Raw genomic sequence first — 11,873 nt, 5'->3', positions numbered from 1 at the left:
CAAATCTTTTTCAACTCATCATATCATCTCTTATTTCTTAGATGCATAGCCAAATTTTAAGATTTAACCTCTTTATATCTTTTTCAATTGAAAATCTCATCTTTTTTCATATCATGATTTTATTTTCTTCCACCAATCATATCTCTATGGCATATCTCTTTCAAAATTTTCGAAATCCCTCCCCTCCTCTTATAAATACACATTCGGCCATCCCCTCCTCTCCACCATTCGAATTTGCCTCTTCTCCTCTCTCTCCCCTTTCATTTCTTTTGCTTGAGGACAAGCAAACCTCTAAGTTTGGTGTGTTTCTCTGTGATCACTGAGCTAAGACTCATCAAGATCATGGCACCTAAGGGAAAACAAACCAAATCAAGAGGCAAGAAAGAGAATACTCCAAAGAGTTTTTGGAATCAAGAGAGGTTCCTAACCAAAGAACATGCAGACTATTACCACAAAATAATGGCTCTGAGGTCAGTGATCTCGAAAGTTAAATTCAATCTGAAAGAAGATGAATATCCGGAGATCCAAGAGCAAATTCGAAACAGAGGATGGGAAATTCTAGCTAATCTTGAAACAAAGGTTGGAAGAAACATGGTTCAGGAATTTTACTCAAATCTGTGGCTAACAGATAAGCAGAGAATAACTGGAACCGCCTTTCACACCTACCGAACCATGGTCAGAGGAAGGCTTATTTACTTCTATCTGGACAAAATAAGAGATGTCTTCAAACTGCCTCAACTACAAGATGATCCAGAATCCTTTAATAGGAGAATGGTGAGAGTAGATAAGGGGTTGGATCAAGTTCTAGAGGACATATGCCTCCCTGGAACTAAGTGGATAACCAATTCAAAAGGTGTCCCAAACCAACATAAGAGGGGAGATCTCAAACCAGTTGTAAGAGGCTGGCTGGACTTCATTGGGCGTTCTATATTGCCCACTACAACCGCTTTGAGGTCACTGTCAAAAGAGCAGTGATGATTCATTGTATTATGCTTGGAAAAGAAGTGGAGATTCATCATCTGATTTTCTGTGAGATTTACACAATTGCAAACAAGAACTCCACTGAAGCCAAACTGGCCTACCCAAGCTTAATTTCTCTACTATGTAAAGATGCTGGGGTGAGGATGGGAGTAGATGAATTCATCCCAATCGAACACCCAATCACCAAGAAGTCAATGGAAGGACAAGTGCAAGATAACTCCATCAAAAGGAGGGCGCAGAAGTTCCTCCCAGAAATTCCTGAAATTGACTACTGGACCCTCCTAGAAGCATCTATTACCAAGATGCAAGAAGCTATGGAACAACTTAAGGAAGAACAGCAGAATCAGAACTGCATGCTCTGCAAACTGCTGAAAGAACAGGAGAAGTAGGGGCGTGAGCTACAGGAGCTGAAGCGCCAGAAGCTTTCCCTTGAAGGACCAAGCACCCCACAGATTGAGGGAGCATCCACTTCTCAAAATCAAGGTTTTTGAGTCCTAACTCTGTGATAACCTTTATTATTAAGAGTCTATTTTAAGAGTCATTTATTTTTCTGCTTTTAATTTTCTGTCTTCTATTATTATGGGTCTGCTCTTATATTTATTTTTTAGTCTTATTTTTATTCCATAATCAATAAAAATTTAAAGTTTATGTCTTAAAGCTATGAATGTCCTATGAATCCATCACCTTTCTTAAATAAAAAGTGTTTTTAATTGAAAAAGAAAAAGAAGTACATGAATTTCGAATTTTAAAACAGTTTAATTATTTTGATGTGGTGGCAATACTCTTGTTTTCTGAATGAATGGTTGAACAGTGCATGTTTTAGAATTTGTTATTTATGAATGTTAAAATTGTTGGCTCTTAAAAGAATGATGGAAAAGGAGAAATGTTATTGATAATCTGAAAAATCATAAAATTGATTCTTGAAGCAAGAAAAAGCAGTGAATAGAAAAAAAAAGAGAAAGGATGATATGCAAAAAAAAAGTGAAAAAAAAAAAAGTAAGCAGAAAAAGCCAATAGCCCTTTAAACCAAAAGGCAAGGGTAATAAAAAGGATCCAAGGCTTTGAGCATCAGTGGATAGGAGGGCCCACAGGAATAAAATCCTGGCCTAAGCGGCTAAACCAAGCTGTCCCTAACCATGTGCTTGTGGCGTGAAGGTGTCAAGTGAAGACTTGAGACTAAGCGGTTAAAATTGTGGTCCAAGGGAAAAAGAGTGTGCTTAAGAGCTCTGGACACCTCTAATTGGAGACTCTAGCAAAGCTGAGTCACAATCTGAAAAGGTTCACCCAGTTATGTGTCTGTGGCATTTATGTATCCAGTGGTAATACTGGAAAACAAAATGCTTAGGGTCACGGCCAAGACTCATAAAGTAGCTGTGTTCAAGAATCAACATACTTAACTAGGAGAATCAATAACACTATCTGGATTCTGAGTTCCTATAGAAGCCAATCATTCTGAACTTCAAAGGATAAAGTGAGATGCCAAAACTGTTCAGAGGCAAAAAGCTAAAATCCCCGCTCATCTAATTAATATTGATTTTCATAGATGTTTTTGAAATTCATTGTATATTCTCTTCTTTTTATCCTATTTGATTTTTAGTTGCTTGAAGACAAGCAACAATTTAAGTTTGGTGTTGTGATGAGCGGATAATTTATACGCTTTTTGGCACTGTTTTTAGTATGTTTTTAGTATATTTTAGTTAGTTTTTATTATATTTTTACTAGTTTTTATTTAAAATTCAGTTTTCTGGACTTTACTATGAGTTTGTGTGTTTTTCTGTGATTTCAGGTATTTTCTGGCTGAAGTTGAGGGACCTGAGCAAAAATCTGATTCAGAGGCTGAAAAAGGACTGCAGATGCTGTTGGATTCTGACCTCCCTTCACTCGAAGTGAATTTTCTGGAGCTACAGAAACCCAATTGGCACGCTCTCAATTTCATTGGAAAGTAGACATCTTGGGCTTTCCAGCAACATATAATAGTTTATACTTTGCCCAAGATTTGATGGCCCAAACCGGCATTCCAAGTCAGCTTAAGAATTCTGGCGTTTAACGCCAGAACTGGCATAAAAGCTGGAGTTAAACGCCCAAACTGGCACAAAAGCTGGCGTTTAACTCTAAGAAAAGTCTCTACACATGAAAGTTTCAATACTCATCCCAAGCACACACCAAATGGGCCCCGAAAGTGGATTTTTACACTAAACACCCTAGCTTACTCATTTTCTGTAACCCTAGGTCACTAGTTTACTATAAAAACTACTTTTAGTGATTCATCTTGTACCTGATGACATTCTACACGTTTCATATTGTATCTTCTATGGTATGAGTCTCTAAACCCCATTGTTGGGGGTGAGGAGCTCTGCTGTTCTTCATGAATTAATGCAATTACTACTGTTTTCTATTCTATCACGCTTACTTCTATTCTAAGATATTCATTCGCACTTCAACCTGATGAATGTGATGATCCATGACACTCATCATCATTCTCACCTATGAACGCGTGCCTAACAACCACCTCCATTCTACATGCAATCAAGCTTGAATGTGTATCTCTTGGGTTTCTAATCTAAGATTGGAACCTTCGTGGTATAGGCTAGAATTACTGGCGGCCATTCCTGAGATCCGGAAGTCTAAACCTTGTCTGTGGTATTCCGAGTAGGATCTGGAAAGGGATGACTGTGACGAGCTTCAAACTCGCGAGTGTTGGGCGTGTGACAGACGCAAAAGGATCAATGGATCCTATTCCAACATGATCGAGAACCAACAGCTGATTAGCCGTGCGGTGACAGCGCATTTGGAACATTTTCACTGAGGACGGGAAGTAGCCATTGACAACGGTGATGGCCAACATAAAGCTTGCCATGGAAGGAGCCTTGCGTGCATGAAGAAGAAGACAGTAGGAAAGCAGAGATTCGGAAGACAAAGCATCTCCAAAACCTCAACCTGTTCTCCATTACTGCATAACAAGTATTTATTTCATGTTCTTTTACTTTTTACAATTAAATATGAGAATTATTGATATCCTGACTAAGAGTTACAAGATAACCATAGCTTGCTTCAAGCCGACAATCTCCGTGGGATCGACCCTTACTCACGTAAGGTATTACTTGGACGACCCAGTGCACTTGCTGGTTAGTTGTGCGGAGTTACAAAAGTGTGATTGTAATTTCGTGCACCAAAACCCAAAAACATATCTTTATATATAACCAATAATAAATCATACTGCCCTGCAACTCCTTGAGAGACGACCCGAGGTTTAAATACTTCGGTTATAAATTTTATTGGATTTTGTTACTTGTGACAACCAAACTTTTGTAAGAAAGAAATTCTTGTCGGTCTAGAAGCTATACTTACAACGCGAATTTATTTGTGAAAATTCTAGATCGCGCGAGAGTTTCGTTCTTCATCGATCCCATGAGGATTGATGGATTAAGCAACAATGGTCAAGTGATTTACTTAGTTAGACTAACAAAAAATGGTGTTTGAGAGTTCAAAAGCATTAAACAATAATTCAGAAATTAAAATAGCAAGTAGTAAATTAATGAGAATAATATATGGAGAAACAGTTAAAGCTTCAGAGATATCTATTTTCCGGATTGACTTTTCTTACTAACTATTTTAATCATGCAAGATTTAATTTATGGCAAACTATATGTGATTAAACCCTAATTCCTTAGACCTTTTTAGTCTCCTCTAAAATTCATCAACCGCCAATTCCTTGGTCACTTAATTCCAATTAGAGGGTGAAGTTCGATTCTAGTTTATATGCCACAAAAATCCTAATTACCCAAATATAAGATGATTATATGTCACGTATCCTGTTAAGTCCAGATAATTAAAAATTTAGGAGAATATGTTTTCAAGCTATTGTTCAAGTAAATAGCTTTTCCAAGTTATACAAGAACTCAATTAGAAAGAGGGTCATACTTCCGTTCCACCCAATTTCATAAAATAAAGAACAAAAACAATTCTTGAATTATATGAATCAACACAAGAATTAAAATAGAAAAACAATAGAATTAATCTATACAATAGACAGAGCTCCTAACCTTAACAGTGGAGGTTTAGTTGCTTATGATTCAGAGTGGAAACTAGGATTCTCTTAAACTGTAAATTTGGAATGAGATGGAATAATCCAGAAGAGAAGTTTCTTTTCTCTTTTATATCTAATCCTAATTAATTTAAATTATAATTTTTAAAACTAAATAATATCTTTTTCTATTTTAAAATAAAAATTAAAGTTTAAATCAGAATTAAAATAAAATCTTCGCGCGTCTTCAATTGATGAATGGGGACCACTTGCTTCGTAGGAAGGCACGCCTAACTTGGCTTGACATTGCGCCTTACTTGAAGGGTGCAGTGAGGAATGGCTATCCAAGCTCATGTGTTGTGCCTAACTCAAGGATACCTTGCACCTTATTTGAGCTTGGCCGCATGGTTTTGAGTTCACTTCAATGATTCTGCGCTTTACTTGGAGAATTCGTGCGCCTTACTTGAGGAGTCACGCCTATGGTTGTGTGTTGTTGTTGTTGTCTTGCGCCTAACTTGAGAAATCTCAAGTTAGGCGCAGCCTTGGCAGCCTCCAGGGAGTGTTGTTAGTGAAACTGGGGCCTAACTTGATAATTTGGGCGCCTAACTTGGAATGTGGCCTCTCCTTGTGCGTGCTTGTTAATGTCTTGCGCCTAACTTGAGAAATCTCAAGTTAGGCGCATCCTTGGCAGAATTGATGGAGGAGAAGTATGAACTATTATATATCGTTGGAAAGATCTGGAACTTAGCTTTTTAAAGAAACTAAAATCACCTCAATTGGACCTCTGTAGCTTGAGATATTCAAGTTTGAGTGCAGAGAGGTCAGGGTTGACAGCATCATTTGCCTTCTTCTCTTTTTCTGCGGAAACTCCATCAAATCCAGTCGAATGCTACCTAAAATAAACAGAATTGTACACAACTCAAAGTAGCATCTATAGTGGATAAAAGATAATTAATTCTTGATTAAACTCAACAAATTGAATGCAAATTCACTAGGAAAAGATAGAAAAGATGCTCACGCATCAGCTGCCACGACTTGGCTAACCTCTTCGTCATTGATATACTCCCTAGACACATTTTGGATTTCTTACATTGTCCACACAGGCCGGGTGGTAAGGTGCTTCCTGAAATCCTTGTTCAGCAACCCGTTCGTCAAACATAAACTGGCCACCGAGTTGGTCAGGCCATCAATCTCCAAGCATTCATCATTGAACCTATCCAGGTACTTCCTGGTCGGTTCTCTGCTTCTCTGCGTCACCCCTAGCAAGTTGATCGGGTGCTTAGCTTTAGCAATATGCGTGGTAAACTGAGCCAGGAAGGCGCGGGTTATGTCCGCAAAAGTTATCACGGAGCCTTGGGGGAGAGCGTTGAACCAGCGAATTTCCGGCCCAGCTAAGGTCACGGGGAAGGCGCGACACCTCAGTTCATCACCCACACCTTCCAGATTCATCCTGGCCTCAAAGGCCGTTAGATGTTCTTGAGGATCTTGGGTGCCGTCAAATTGCATGTCCGTTGGCTTATCAAAATGCTTCGGAAGCCGGACCTCGAGAATGGAATGGTGGAAAAGGGTTGCCCCCATGATCACAGTGCGTTGTGGCGTTCTCCTTGGTCTCTCTTTGCTATCCACTCGATTTTTCTCCTCAGTGTGTCTCACCGGAGGCCGGATGTAGATTATAAGGTCTTGCCATCTCCTCGGCACCTCTCTACTTTCCCCTTGGCTTTCTGGATCGGACCGGTAGGTCGGTGTGCCCCTAGAGCGGTCTCTTCGGGGGCTTCTCCCTCTAGTTTCTCTCCTCCTTTGAGGGGATGGGGAACGATGTTGCCTTGGGGCAGGCTGGTAGTGCTCTCTGCTCGCTAGCTCCCGTTCCAGGTTCTGCACCCTGTGGTGCAGCTCCTGCATTATCCGAGGATAGTCGCTCCCCGTCCTTCCGAAGGGACGCCTTTCTCAGGAGCAGGAGGAAGGCTCCCCTCGCCGAAGGGGGGATCTCATGCACACACGAGAGGAAGCCAAGGAGGCTACCTCACTAGTTCGAGGAACCACTTCCTCCCCACACGGTTCTCCTCCATCGTCTCCTTCCATAGGACCTAATAGGAAATCCATTCGCGCCAGGTTCTCACAGACAGCGCCAATGTTCGGTTGCTGGGTTCCAAACGGGTCAGGTAGGTGGATTGGGCGAAAGAGATTAGGTGGATCTGGACCTGGTTGACGGATGGACGGATTCCCAAAGTTGTGATGTTGGAGAGTAGAAGACGGAGACTTTGGCGACCTCCGGAGCTGTGGTGTTGGAAAGGGGGGAGCGACCTACAATGACACTCCGACGCTCTTGTCAGGGATCGTATAGGTGGTAGTGAAAGTAATGGGTTAGTGAAGTACCTCGAGAGAGGGGTAGGGCCCTCCCTTTATATACTCTGTCAGTAGGGCGGGTCCCACGGGGTAGGCCTCTTTTCTGGAATTTTCCTCGCCTAGCTGTCATGTGGCTAGCTGATGCGTGAGCATCTTTCCTATCTTTTCCTAGTGAATTTGAATTCAATTTGTCGAGTTTAATCAAGAATTAATTATCTTTTAGCCACTATGGATGCTACTTTGAATCGTTTGCAATTCTATTTATTTTAGGTAGCATTTGACTGGATTTGATGGAGTTTCCGCAGAAAAAGAGAAGGCGAATGATGCTGTCAACCCTGACCTCTCTGCACTCAAACCTGAATAACTTGAGAAACAGAGATCCAATGGACATGATTCCATTGGCGTTGGAAAGCTAACTTCTAGAGCTTTCCAACGATATATAATAGTCCATACTTCTCTTCCATCAGTTCTGCCAAGGCTGCGCTTAACTTGAGATATCTCAAGTTAGGCGCAAGACGCAACAAAAGCACGCCACATTGATTTTGTTTCATTCAAGTAGAGCAACACAAGCCTTGCACACAAACACATGCTGCCCACATCCTCAAGTAAGGCGCAACAAATGTCCAAGTTGGGCGTGGGTTATTAAGGATCCAAGTGGTCACCAGCTCTCCTCAAACCCAGCATGCAATCTCCCAAATATTATGATTAAGCTCCAATTTTATTTAAAAATAGGAAAAGATATTATTTAGTTTTAGGAAATATAATTTATATTAATTAGGATTAGATATAAAAGGGAAAAATAATCAGCCCTTCGGGCTCTTCTCTTCTCTTCCACCTCATTCCGTAATTTACAGTTTTACAGAATCCTAGTTTTCTCTCTGAATCATGAGCAACTAAACCTCCACTGTTAAGGTTAGGAGCTCTGTCTATTGTATGGATTGATACTATTATTTTTCTATTTTAATTCATGTACTAATTTATATTTCAAGAATTATTTTTGTTCATTATTTTATGAATTTGAGTGGAACGGAAGTATGACCCTTTTTCTAATTGAATTCTTGTATAACTTGGAAAAGCTCTTTACTTGAACAACATCTTGAAAACAAATTCTCCTAAATTTCTAATTATCTGGACTTAACGGGATACGTGACATATAATCCTCTTATATTTGGGTAATTAGGATTTTTGTGGCATATAAACTAGAATTGAACTTCGCCCGCTAATTGGAATTAAGTGACCAAGGAATTGGCGGTTGATGAATTTTAGAGGAGACTAAAAAGGTCTAAAGAATTAGGGTTTAGTCACAAATAGTTTGCCATGAATTAAATCTTGCATGATTAAAATAGTTAGTAAGAAAAGTCAATCCAGAAGATAGATATCTCTGAAGCCTTAACTATTTCTCCATACATTATTCACATCTTGTTTACTGCTTGCTTTTCTGATTTCCTGAATTTACTGTTTATGCTTTTGAACTCTCAAACACCATTTTCTATTTGTCTAACTAAGTAAATCATTTAACCATTGTTGCTTAATCCATAAATCCTCGTGGGATCGACCCTCAGTCACTTGAGGTACTACTTGGTACGACCCGGTGCACTTGCCGGTTAGTTAGTGGTTATAAATTCCGCACCAAGTTTTTAGCGTCGTTACCGAAAATTGACTGTAATTGACAACTACTCGTTGTTTGATTGCTTAGATTAGATAATTTTTTCTTTCATTAGTTTCTTTTAGCATTATTAATTTTTATTTTCCGTTTCTTTATCTTTCTTTAATTCTTTTTCTTTTCTTCGTTAGTATTTTGCTCCCCTCCCCATGTCCTCGTTCAATTTTTTTTTCTTTAACTACAATTTTTATTTTTTTCAACTTCCATTAGTTCCTTTTTTCCTTTCTACTTTCATTTTCTTTTCGTTTCGTTTTAAATTTTTTTCTTTCCATTATTTTTTATTCCTATATTTTATTAGTTTTATTTTATTTTGGTCTTTAAATAAAAAAAAATTGCATCATATATTTATTTTTTTTTAATTTCTGAAATTAAGTTAGGTGTCCCCTATTTATTTTTATTTTAATTTTTCCTGTTTATCTTTCTTATTAATTTCAAATTTTTTCTGTCTTAATTCTACCTATAATTTTTGAAAATTTTTTATTTATTTTATTTAGTATTTTTATTTTATTATTTTATACAAATACCTCACAGGAAATTCTCTGCACTCTGGCATAGAGAGTCCCATCTTTTTTGTCTTTTGTTTGTTTATGAGCAGGAACAGGGACAAAGAACCTCTGTTAGACTTTGATCCTGAACCTGAAAGGACTTTTAGGCAGTGTTTACAACAAGTAAGACTTTACAAAGCTGTAGAGTCCAACATGGATCATAATAATCATGCTGTTATTGCCAATATGGCAAATTCGAATGGGAATGAGCAACCTAGAAGAGTGTTTGGCTCTTACACTGCTCCTAATGCAGATCTATATGGCAAAAGTATTGTGGTGCCTCCTATAACTGCAAACAACTTTGAGCTGAAGCCACAGCTAGTTACTCTTGTGCAATAGAATTGTCAATATCATGGACTCCCTCAGGAAGATCCAAATCATTTTATTTCTGATTTTCTGCAGATTTGTGACACTGTGAAGACCAATGGAGTGAATCCTGAGGTATACAAATTCATGCTCTTCCCATTTGTTGTGAAGGATAGAGCAAAGCTGTGGTTAGATTCTCAACCCAAGGAGAGTCTGGATACTTGGGACAAGGTTGTCACTGGATTTCTGACTGAATTTTTCCCACCTCAAAAGCTTACTAAGCTAAGGGTGGAAGTTCAGACTTTCAGACAGAAAGATGGTGAAACCCTTTATGAAGCTTGGGAGCGATTCAAGCTACTTACTAGGAAGTGCCCTCCAGACATGTTCTCTAGATGGACTCAGCTGGATATCTTTTATGAGGGCTTATGTGAAATGTCCAAGATGCGCTTAGATAATTCTGCAGGTGGTTCTTTGCACATGAAGAAGACACCAGAGGAGACTATTGAGCTTATTGAATTGGTTGCTAACAACCAATACTTATATTCCCCCAACAGGAATCCTTTGCACTCTGAGACCTCTCAGAAGAGAGGCGTGTTAGAAGTGGAAGCTGTTAATACTCTTCTTGCTCAGAACAAGCTTATGTCTCAGCAAATAAATCTACTTACTCAACAGTTGAGTGGAATGCAAGTTTCAGTTGTCAACACTCAGAATGCACCTCAAGAGGTCCCTTATGACATGACAGGTAATTTTATGCAAAATGAAAATTATGATTATGCTCAATCTTCTTCTGAACAGGTCAATTACATGGGGAGTGCTCCTAGAAATTCCAATAATGATCCCTATTCTAAGACCTACAATCAGGGGTAGAGAAATCACCCAAATTTTGGGTGGAGAGAGCAACCTTAGAGGCCACAAAATTTTAATAATAATTCTCAGGGTGGTTTTTAACAGAATAATTTTAATAACCACCAGTTTCAGTCATCTCAGCAAGCAACTTCTCAGCCCCAGCAGAACAATAATTTGGAAGCAATATTTGCAAATTTTAGACAGGAAACCAGAGCATCAATCAAGAACTTGGAGATTCAGATGGGTCAATTAGCCACAAAAGTTAATGAAATTGATCAGAGGACCATTAATAGCCTTCCTGGTAACACAATTCCAAATCAAAGAGAGGAATGCAAGGCTATTACTTTAATAAGTGGACAAGTGGCAAGTACTGAAGCACAAGTTAATGAGAAGCCAGTTGAAAAAGAAGCTCCAGAGGAGAAGAAGGAAGAAGTAGAGCACGTCCCTCCAAAGTGTGCGGACAACCCATTCCCCGACTCTCTTGACACTTATCCTACATTACCAAAGGCTCCCGCGTACAAGCCTAAAATGTCATATCCTCAAAGACTTCAAAAGGAGACCAAGGACAAGTAGTTTTCAAAGTTCTTGAAAGTCTTCAGAAAGTTGCAAATCAATATTCCTTTTGCTGAGGTTTTGGAGCAAATGCCTCTCTATGTCAAGTTCATGAAGGAGCTGTTGTCAAAGAAGAAACCTTTAAAGGGAGATGAGACAGTGGTCCTGACTAAGGAATGTAGTGCCATTATTCAGAATCACTTGCCAAGGAAGATTCCAGATCCAGGGAGCTTTCGAATTCCATGCACCATTGGGGGCACAACCTTTGAGAAAGCGTTATGTGATCTGGGAGCAAGCATAAATCTAATGCCCTTATCTGTAATGAAGAAGCTGCAAATCCAAGAGGCACAACCTACAAGGATAGCATTACAAATGGCAGAAAAATCTCTAAAGCCTGCATATGGATTAGTGGAGAATATCTTAGTCAAAGTGAGTAAGTTCTTCCTCCCAGCAGATTTTGTAATTCTTGACACGGGGGAGGATGAGAATGCCTCTATAATTCTAGGAAGGCCATTCCTAGCCACAGGAGGAGCTTTAATTGATGTGGAAGAAGGTGAATTAGTTCTTAGAGTGCATAATGAGCAACTGGTCTTTCATGTCTTCAAAGATATGC

At 39.1% G+C, this 11,873-nt stretch overlaps 1 non-coding gene across 1 annotated transcript; it reads right to left on the bottom strand.

Moving 5' to 3' along the window:
• Positions 1 to 10,142: 10,142 nt before the first annotated feature.
• Positions 10,143 to 10,248, bottom strand: LOC112746540 (small nucleolar RNA R71). Its single transcript, XR_003174420.1, has one exon. It is a non-coding gene; the product is annotated as a small nucleolar RNA R71 (small nucleolar RNA).
• Between the last annotated feature and the right edge of the window lie 1,625 nt (positions 10,249 to 11,873).

This window comes from Arachis hypogaea, chromosome 14 (assembly GCF_003086295.3).
Source record: "Arachis hypogaea cultivar Tifrunner chromosome 14, arahy.Tifrunner.gnm2.J5K5, whole genome shotgun sequence".
Taxonomy (NCBI): Eukaryota; Viridiplantae; Streptophyta; class Magnoliopsida; order Fabales; family Fabaceae; genus Arachis; species Arachis hypogaea.
Note: the sequence above shows the minus strand (reverse complement) of the source record. Positions and strands in the feature narration are given on the sequence as shown.